Below are 10,641 nucleotides of genomic sequence, written 5' to 3' on the forward strand. Positions count from 1 at the left end.
CCCTGCCCCCCTCTCCTGCCACCCCCACCCCTACCACCTGCTCCTGGAGTTCCTGGAACACCAGCTGCTCCCTCTTCCTGGAAGCCCCCCAGCCCCCCCTCCAGCTGCAGATAAAGGAGCTTTAACCACAGCAGCTGGCGGGGCTCACCTGCTCAGGCCGCTCCCACGACCTCCCTGCCCTTCGGTCAGCCTGAGTCTAGCTGCAGCCCGAGCGGCCCTGCCCGGCCTGGTCCTCGGGTTTCTGGCCTGGCTCCTGCCTGGCTGGGCGTCTGCACCAGGACGGCTGAGCTTCCTGCCGCAGGGCCTTTGCACGGCAGTTTCTGCCACCCGGAGTCTGCCCTTCCTCTGCCAGACCGGCCCCTCTGAGCCCTCTGGTCCCGGGGCACGTGCTCCCCGCAGGCCCCCTTCTCTCCCCCTTTGTGCGGTCTGGCCCTCCCACCGCACATCTCAGACACTCCCTGTCCGTCTTCGCTGGCCACGTGCTCCCTGAGGACAGAGTCCTGTGGCCCCGGGCCCAGCACGGCACAGGTGTGGGGGCAGGACTGCGAGTGTACGAATAAAGGCCCCAGCTGGGGCTTTGCCCTGAACGACACTGATGGGGAGTCAGGGTCCTTGGAGGGCCCCACAGGCACCTCCTCGCCAAGTGCCTTGTCCCTGCTGGCGAGGGACGGGTCCTCAAGGATGCAGTCACCATGGCTACCATCCCATTCCAGGACTATGTTAATTCCACTCCGTTCCTCTCATCACTTCTGCCCAGAAGATTACAACATTTTGACATCGTCAGGAGCCTGGGGACACGACCTTGCCACTGCACGGTCGGGTGGCCCCCTCCCCATGCCTGGAAAGGTCCCACCCCACAGGAAGCCGGCCTGTCCTTTGTGTGGGTAGAAGCCGCGGCGGGCCCCGCCGGGGTTAATAGGCCCTCATTGCAGTGCTGTGCACCGACGGGCTGGACGCACGGACTCACGGGTCGGCCCACCCCGGCGGCTCCCTGCTGACTGGCTCCCCTCGTGGTTGAGGAAGAGGCAGCTCCCTGGAGACGAGTACCTTCCTTAGGTCCCAGCCAGCCATGTTCTAAGGCTCCTGCCCCTCCTGGCAGCCTGCAGAGCCGGCCCCGGGCACCGCACAGCTGGCTCAGCTCGTCAAGCGTGGAGTGCTCAAATGCTAGAAAGACACGCCAGGGCTGTTGTGTGGCTGCCACGTATTTGTGACAGCTCAGCGGAGGCCAGCCACGCTGTGGGCTCAGCCAGAGTCCTTGGGGGCAGGTGAAGAGAGTTTGGCAAAGGAGCCCACGCGCACTGCAAGCACCCGCCCTTCCCAGCAGACGCCTGACCTGACACCCGCAAGGTGACAACAGCAGTCCTTGCCTGGTCGTGAGTCCCTGGTGACCTGGCCAGCCTGGCCGAGGGAAAGTGCAAGCACGTTTTCATGTAGTGATCTTCCCTACCTTTACTGAGGCATAGCTACAATAAGCCACTCCTATTTAAAGTGCACCAGTTGATGTTTTGGAAAAACCATTTTTATCGAGTTGTGATTGACGTACAATAAACTGTAACAGTGTACAATCGATGCGTTTTGACAGATTATACACCGTGAAACTCTTGCCACAGTCAGTATCAGCGTCACACCCCGGACTTCCTCCTACCCATTTGTAATCCCTCCCTCACACCATCTCCCCGCCCGCCAGGCAACCACTCCTCTGCTTGTTAGATCGTAGGGAATTCTCCGTGAATGGAACCAGACAGAACGTTCTCCATTTTTTGTCAATTTTTGTTTTTCAGTCTGCATATTTTTTTCCCAACAATTTCACGTATTTTAAAAAAATAACTTTTAGTTTTAGAGGTATAGAAAAGTTTTTAAAACAGTGCAGAGTTATAATTCATGTAGCTAACATACAATCCTCTGTTAAAGTGCACTGCTCAGTGGCTGTCGGTACTCTCACACCCATGTGTCACCATCACTCCATTCCCGTCATCTCAGCAGGGCGGGCTGCACCCTTTAGTCTCCATCCCCCCCTTCCTCCCCACAGCCCTAAGCAAACAACGGATCCCCTTCCTGTTCCCGCTGCTCTCCCGTGCTGGCCACTGCATAGAAACAGAGCCATTGCGCTGGGCCTTCCGCGACTGACCGCTCTCACTGGGCGTGTTTTCATGTAACGTGTCAGCACTCCGCTCCTTGGGATGGACGCGTGGTGCTCCACTGTGTGGATACAGCGCATTTCATTTACAGTTTTCGTCTTTTCTTTGTCACATGGTGAGCTGTAGTGATTGGTGTTGGAAAGTTAAACCAACCTTCCAGCCTCGAGAGGAGCCCCGTTTGTGGTGTCCCTGCATACATCACTCGATTGCATTCGCTCACTGCTGAGAGGTTTGAATCTGTGTCCACGTGGGATATGAGCCTGTAATCTACTCCAGAAGCAACTTTGGTGTTTGTGTTCGGGCAATGCTAACGTCACAGAAGGAAGTGAGACGCTTTCTCTCCTCTTCAGTTCTCCGGAGGAGCCCGTGGGGAGCTGGTGTCATTTCTTCCGTAGCTGCTCCGTAGTATATGCTTCCTGGAAGTCGCCAGTGGTCTCGGGGGCCTGGGAGCGCACTTAAGGAAACAGTTTAACTGCACGTTCAATGTCCTCCGTACGCAGGGGAGGAAGCTGTGGGGGTGACCTGTTTCTCTGTGCCTTTGCAGAGGTGGTCTGCCTCACAGCTCGCTGAGCTCGTTGGCGTGACGTCGCTCGTAATACTTCCTTACCACCCTCCTAATTAGTTCTAATTCCCTGGGGTCTGTAATGGTGCCCGGCTTCTCCCCGATATTGGTGACTTGCGTCTGATCCACTGAATACTTGCCTGATCAGTTTACCTATTTTCTCAAACAACTGGATTTGGGATTCACCGAGTCGCCTTTAGCCTTTTCCTTTCCTTGACTTTTGCTGTCTGTATGATTTCTTTCTTCTGCTCACTGTGGGCTGCGTTCGCGCCTCTGTTTCCTGAAGGTGCGTGCTGAGATCATTACCCTGAGGCCTCTTTCTCTGCGATGTGGCCGCCCACTCCATGGACCGTTCTCTAAGAACCGCTTCAATGGCACGCCACAGGCACCGCGCCCTGGGCACTCGATCCGTTCCTTTTAAACACTTTCCGATTTCTCTTTGATTTCCTCATTAACTCGTGGGTTATTTAGAAGTGTGCCATTTGGTCTCCGAATGTTTGGGCATTTTCCAGAGCTTGTTCTGTTACTGAGTCCTAACTGAACCTCACTGTAGTCAGATGTGCCGCATGCACTGCATGGCTGAAATCTTTTTAAATTTTGTGATAGTCTTGCAGCCCAGAACATGGTCTAAATGTATTCAATATGCAGTGGAGACAGTGCGTGCCGCTTATCCGAGCAGTTCTCCACAGACGTTGTGTAGGTCATGCTGTCGGCAGGGCTGTGCAGGCTGCGCAGGTGCGGTCTTGTTTATTTCTGCTTACTTGTTCTATTAACAATTGGGCCGGCCAGTGGCGTGGTGGTTAAGGTGGCTGGATCCCACATGGCTCAGTGGGTTGAGGCCCTAGACCTGGTGGCTTGAAAAACATGCTGGGGGAACCAGCAATTAGTGTAATGGCCATGTCTCTGGACTCCCACGTAGTCGACCGCGGTTCGCGTCCCAGACCTGGTGGCTTAAACTCACGCCGGGCACGTGTGCGTGCGTGCCCAAGATCCCGAGAGGAGAGTGGAGGAGAAGGGATTGTGGCGTGGCCATCCCCCCTGGGGGGGGATTTCTCCCTTTCTTTCTCTCTGGCTCGTGGCGAGTGCATGCGCCCTATAGCAAAAACCTCTCAAAAAACGAAACAAAACAAAAACAAAACAAAACAAAAAAAACACGCTGGGCATGTGTGTGTGTGCATGCCCAAGATCCTGAGAGGAGAGCGGAGGAGAAGGGATTGTGGCGTGGCCATCCCCCCGGGAGGTGATTTCTCACTTCCTTTCTCCCTCGGTCTGTCTCTCTCTAGCAAATGCTCACGCCCTAGAGCAAACCTTGAAGAAATGATTGCATCCGGGGATTGCAGTTTACAGCTTGAATGGTACGTTTGTTTATTCCCTTAGAATTTTTCTTAAGATGAGTCTTTCCAATTTTACTATGTATAAATAAGAACGACAATCTTTAAATAAAATACTTAGTTCTAAACATACAGAGAGAGAAATCACACCAGCCTGAAAACGTTTTAGCCAATTCCTAGTCAAAGTCACACAAAACTACCTTCTAAGGAAAACTGACCAGTGAATCAGTGAGGTTTGTGCCATCAGCTATAAAGAATTAAACTCAGGGGACCAGCAGGGGGCGTGGTGGTTAAGGCGCTGGACACTCCCACATGGCTGACTAGGGTTCGAGTCTTGAATCTGGTGGCTTGCTTTCTCACTTTCTCTCTCTTTCACTCTCACTCTCTGTCTCTCTCTGGTGAAATTAAAAAATAAATGAATGAATAAATAAAATAAAATAAAATAAATATTTAAAAAAAAGAATTAAACTTAAACACAGTCACTCTTTCTTCTAAGGCCACATAGTCTCCCCTCAGGAGCAGCGTGAGCACTGCATGGTGGCCTCGCCCCTAACGGGAAGTCGGGCTTAGTCCCAGTGCACTGCAGTAGCCTAGCTGCAGAGCCTTAGGAAATGAGCTGTAGATCAAAGAATTTACTACGGTCGAGACTTTGTCTTGGGGTGAAAGGCAACGCAGGTCCTTACCGCTGTAAATGAAGCCTGTCCGCCGCAACCAGTCGACACTTCCATTCAGAGACGTTTCTTGACACCAGATTCCTCTTCAGAGACACTGCACTCACTTTCTTCCTAATCGTCTCTGTCACCACATCTTCGACATCGTCCTTCGCTGCTATCAGTTTTCCACCTTCGCAGGCACATGTAACAGGGTTCTCAGGAGGGACAACACAAACATCGTAATCTGCTGGAGTCAGACATCGAACTTCTGAGTAAACCCGATCCCTAAACCCTGGGAAAAGGAAATTCAGTCCCGTCAAAACAATGTTCCTAAGAAAATGAGATTGCATTTCTTCAGGAAAGTTCCGAATTGATAGACAATAGCTTCTGGAACTCCCATTTCTTGAATTCCTGTATCAGAAGGATTAAAGAGTATTTCTGGAACAGCAAATCTCTCGTAGGCCAGACGAAGAATTTGCTCTCCAGATTTGTATTTTCCACTCAATACCATCCCTTCCCTTGGCTTCCAAAAGCCCTTTTTAATTGCACTGAATTCAGGCGAAACATATCCGTCATGACTGTATTTTCTCGTCTTTCAACTTCGCAATATCCGTATCTGTAAAAAGCCCGAGATAAATGGCACACGTCTTCTTCAGCTGATCAATCACACGCATTTCACCCGTTACATGCAGCCGCCTGGCAGATATGACCCCGTTAGATGTGTGGTTAGGGGTTCTCCTCCCACATTTATCCGAATGATTGCTTCCTTTTTCTTTTTACTTCCACAACACGGAACTCCATGTGTACAGGAATACCCGCCCCCTACGACGAAAAAACGAAACAAAACAAAAACAAAACAAAACAAAAAAAACACGCTGGGCATGTGTGTGTGTGCATGCCCAAGATCCTGAGAGGAGAGCGGAGGAGAAGGGATTGTGGCGTGGCCATCCCCCCGGGAGGTGATTTCTCACTTCCTTTCTCCCTCGGTCTGTCTCTCTCTAGCAAATGCTCACGCCCTAGAGCAAACCTTGAAGAAATGATTGCATCCGGGGATTGCAGTTTACAGCTTGAATGGTACGTTTGTTTATTCCCTTAGAATTTTTCTTAAGATGAGTCTTTCCAATTTTACTATGTATAAATAAGAACGACAATCTTTAAATAAAATACTTAGTTCTAAACATACAGAGAGAGAAATCACACCAGCCTGAAAACGTTTTAGCCAATTCCTAGTCAAAGTCACACAAAACTACCTTCTAAGGAAAACTGACCAGTGAATCAGTGAGGTTTGTGCCATCAGCTATAAAGAATTAAACTCAGGGGACCAGCAGGGGGCGTGGTGGTTAAGGCGCTGGACACTCCCACATGGCTGACTAGGGTTCGAGTCTTGAATCTGGTGGCTTGCTTTCTCACTTTCTCTCTCTTTCACTCTCACTCTCTGTCTCTCTCTGGTGAAATTAAAAAATAAATGAATGAATAAATAAAATAAAATAAAATAAATATTTAAAAAAAAGAATTAAACTTAAACACAGTCACTCTTTCTTCTAAGGCCACATAGTCTCCCCTCAGGAGCAGCGTGAGCACTGCATGGTGGCCTCGCCCCTAACGGGAAGTCGGGCTTAGTCCCAGTGCACTGCAGTAGCCTAGCTGCAGAGCCTTAGGAAATGAGCTGTAGATCAAAGAATTTACTACGGTCGAGACTTTGTCTTGGGGTGAAAGGCAACGCAGGTCCTTACCGCTGTAAATGAAGCCTGTCCGCCGCAACCAGTCGACACTTCCATTCAGAGACGTTTCTTGACACCAGATTCCTCTTCAGAGACACTGCACTCACTTTCTTCCTAATCGTCTCTGTCACCACATCTTCGACATCGTCCTTCGCTGCTATCAGTTTTCCACCTTCGCAGGCACATGTAACAGGGTTCTCAGGAGGGACAACACAAACATCGTAATCTGCTGGAGTCAGACATCGAACTTCTGAGTAAACCCGATCCCTAAACCCTGGGAAAAGGAAATTCAGTCCCGTCAAAACAATGTTCCTAAGAAAATGAGATTGCATTTCTTCAGGAAAGTTCCGAATTGATAGACAATAGCTTCTGGAACTCCCATTTCTTGAATTCCTGTATCAGAAGGATTAAAGAGTATTTCTGGAACAGCAAATCTCTCGTAGGCCAGACGAAGAATTTGCTCTCCAGATTTGTATTTTCCACTCAATACCATCCCTTCCCTTGGCTTCCAAAAGCCCTTTTTAATTGCACTGAATTCAGGCGAAACATATCCGTCATGACTGTATTTTCTCGTCTTTCAACTTCGCAATATCCGTATCTGTAAAAAGCCCGAGATAAATGGCACACGTCTTCTTCAGCTGATCAATCACACGCATTTCACCCGTTACATGCAGCCGCCTGGCAGATATGACCCCGTTAGATGTGTGGTTAGGGGTTCTCCTCCCACATTTATCCGAATGATTGCTTCCTTTTTCTTTTTACTTCCACAACACGGAACTCCATGTGTACAGGAATACCCGCCCCCTACGACGATCCAGCATGGCCCAGCCAGCTGGCTGGGGGTCCCTGTGTGCACTGCGAGTCCGGCCCTTACTCCTCATACTGCCTGGAACCGGTACTCTTCCAAGGGAGTCTCACTCATTGATTCCCGAATTGAAGTGAAAATACGGTTCTGTGATAACAACGTTAGAATCTAAAACCCGCCTGATGCATTCCCAAAATGGTAAGCCCAAACTTGCCTTTGAACATCGCAATGAACCAACTAGCCCTTTTGAAAAGGAAGGACGAAAAGAGTCCACAGGGGTCTTCTATTTCATCTATCTGCTTGGCAGCCCCAATTTTAAGCCTTGCTGTTTGGGAGCTGAACTGACTGGACTAGCTGAGCCACTTTCTGGCTGTACCTTGGCGCTGCAGGCTCCGTTACCCAGCATGGGGTCGTCATCCCACCACCGCGCCGCCCTCTTCGAGGTCTCTGTATCTATTATTCTGCTTTAAAGTCCGTGGAGTGAGTAATGGTTTACCCTCTTCTGTTCTTTTTACTCCTTAAGTTTGTTTATTTCTCAGGCGAGAGGGGGCACTCCAACCAGGTTCTCACAACTCGACTCACCCCAGCGTCAGCCTGCAGGTGCTGGGCACACACGCGTGTTGCTATGTGCACAGGGAGACCGCAGCATGGAGCTCGGGGCTCTTCCCAAGGCCTCGGCATTGTGGCTGTTTTCCTCTTGGGCACACTGGAGGGGACGCACACAGACCCCTCTGAGAGCCGGCTTTCAGAGGTGCTGGGTCTCGCTGTCGGTCCCCGTCTGCAGCCTGGCTGATTCGCGCTCGCTGCTTTCCTCCTCCTGCTCCTTAGAATTCGCTTGTTTCCTCTGGTTTTTCAAGGAGGTCCTAGCTCCGTCAGAACCCTGGAGGGTGGGTGCTCCGACCGTCCTAGCTCCTTCAGAACCCTGGAGGGTGGGTGCTCTGACCATCAACTCCAGCACAAGCCTTGAAGGAGGGTGCCCTGACCATCTTAGCTCCATCAAGACCATGGAAGGAGGGTGCTCTGAGCATCGTAGCCCTCATCACAACACTGTTAGGTGGGCGCTCTGACCATCTTAGCCCTCATCACGACGCCGTGGGGTGGATGTTCTGACCGTCTTAGCCCTCATCACGACGCCGTGAGGTGGATGTTCTGACCGTCTTAGCCCTCATCACGGCCCTGGAAGGTGGGTGCTTTCTCCGCCTTAGCTGTATCACGACCCTGGACGTTGGCTGCCTTGACCGTCTTAGCTCCATCACAGCCCTGGAAGGGGCGGGCTCTGACTGCCTCAGTCCATAATAACCTTGTAAGGTGGGTGCGCAGACCTTATCTCCTCAGCACCCTGGAAGGTAGGTGCTCTGACCATCGTAGTGCTCAGCACAGCCCTGGAAGATGGGTGCTCTGACCACCTTAGCTCTATAAGAACCCTGAAAGGTGGGTGCTCGGGCCGTCCTAGCACCAGCACAACCCAAGATGGTGGGTGCTCTGACCACCTGAGTGCTCATTACAACCCTAAAAGATGCGTGCTCTGACCATCTTAGCTCCATCGCAACCCAGGAATTGGGTTCTCCAATCATCTTAGCTCCATCGCGGCCCTCGGAGGTGGCTGCTCTGTCCCCTCAGCTCTCACCACAATCCTGTAGGTCGGTGCTCTGACCGTCTTAGCTCCATCATAACTCTGGAAGGTGTCTGCTCTGATTGTTTTAATTTTCCTCACAACCCTGGGAGGTGGGTGCTCTGACTGTCTTAGCTTCTTCACAACTCTCTAACTGGACGTTTTTGTTTGTTTGTTTGTTTTTTAGAGGTTTTCTTTATAGGGCGTGTATGCTCGCCAGACAGACAGAGAGAGACAGAGAGACAGAAAGCGAGAAATCACCTCCCAGGGGGGATGGTCACGCTGCAATCCCCTCTCCTCCGTTCTCCTCTCGGGATCTTGGGCACGCACGCACAAGCGCCCGGCGTGAGTTTTAAGCCATCGGGTCCAGGACACAAACCGCGGTCGACTACGTGGGAGTCCAGTGACATAGCCATTACGCTAACGGCTGGTTCCCTCTAATTGGAAGTTTTGACCTTCTTATCTCTATCACAACCCTGTAAGTTGGGTGCTCAAACTGTCTTAGTTCCATCACAAACCTGGACAGTGGGGACTCTGACTGTCTTAGCTTTCAGCACAACCCTGGAGGGTGGGTGCTCTCACTGTCTTAGCTCCGTCAGAACCCTGGAGGGTGGGTGTTCTCACCATCTTAGCTCCGTCAGAACCCTGGAGGGTGGGTGCTCTGCCTTGCCATCCTCACTACGGGACACAGCAATCAATGTGCAGAGGTTATATGAGACCGGGCTTGCTCCATCAGTAAGTGGACTATCCAGGATTTGAATGAGTTGCTCGGCTTCAGAGCGTTTGCCCTCACTCCTGATCACAATGTGCACTGTGAAGAGCAAATTATCTGTAGCATGTAGACAATTCCAGTCAGAAGGCAAGCCAAGAGTGGCCCCAGCATACGGGACAGCAGCACACTGGCTCTCGGAGCTCTCCGTGGTGCTGAACCAGCTCTGTGCGGCCTCAAGTATTGGCTGCCGTGCCTTGGTGACTCTCCTGGAAGCTGGCCCCTTGCCTCTGGCTACTTTTGATTTCATCTTCATGTTCTCACTTGACATCAGTTCACTGTTTTCCCATGAGCTGCCCCTGCATGGCTCTGGACCAACAGCGCTATTACCAGGTCATGTCTGTATTGACCAATTCTCTTAATCAAATCTACCCATTTCTGAGCTCAAAAAGAGGAGAAGAGAGGGCCTGGCAGGTGGCGTGGTGGTTAAGGTGCTGGACTTCATCATGGCCTACTGTGGTTCAAGTTCCAGACCTAGCCGCCCCAAAATCACACTTGGCACATGTGCCTGTGTGCCCAAAACTCCAAGAGGAGAATGGAAGAGAAAGGATTGTGATATGGGCATCCCCCAGGGGAGTTATTTTTCACTTTCCCTCTCTCTATATCTTTCTCTGTCTGTGAGCACATGTGCCCTGTGGCAGAAAAATATCTTAAAACAAAGAAGAAGAAGAAAAGAAGAATAAGGAGGAAAAGGAGGAGAAGGAGGAGGGAGAGGAGAAGGAGGAGGAGAAGAAGGAGGAGAAGGAGAAGGAGAAAGAGAAGGAGGAGGGGAAGGAGAAGGAGGGGAAGGAGAAGGAGGGGAAGGAGAAGGAGGGGAAGGAGAAGGAGGGGAAGGAGAAGGAGGAGAAGGAGAAGGAGTAGAAGGAGAAGAAGGAGAAGGAGAAGGAGAAGGAGGAAGAGAAGGAGGAGAAGTAGAAGGAGGAGAAGGAGGAGAAGGAGAAGGAGGAAGAGAAGGAGGAGGGGAAGGAGAAGGAGGGGAAGGAGAAGGAGGGGAAGGAGAAGGAGGAGGAGAAGAAGGAGGAGAAGGAGAAGGAGGAAGAGAAGGAGGAG

The 10,641-nt window shown here is 51.2% G+C and overlaps 2 pseudogenes; both read right to left on the reverse strand.

Annotated features, from left to right (window-relative positions):
• Positions 1-4,759: 4,759 nt before the first annotated feature.
• Positions 4,760-5,485, reverse strand: LOC102475062 (actin-related protein 6 pseudogene; annotated as a pseudogene).
• Positions 5,486-6,462: 977 nt separating this feature from the next.
• LOC102475488 (actin-related protein 6 pseudogene) lies at positions 6,463-9,847 on the reverse strand (annotated as a pseudogene).
• Between the last annotated feature and the right edge of the window lie 794 nt (positions 9,848-10,641).

Source organism: Tupaia chinensis, unplaced genomic scaffold (genome assembly GCF_000334495.1).
Source record: "Tupaia chinensis unplaced genomic scaffold, TupChi_1.0 Scaffold143646_2, whole genome shotgun sequence".
NCBI lineage: Eukaryota > Metazoa > Chordata > Mammalia > Scandentia > Tupaiidae > Tupaia > Tupaia belangeri.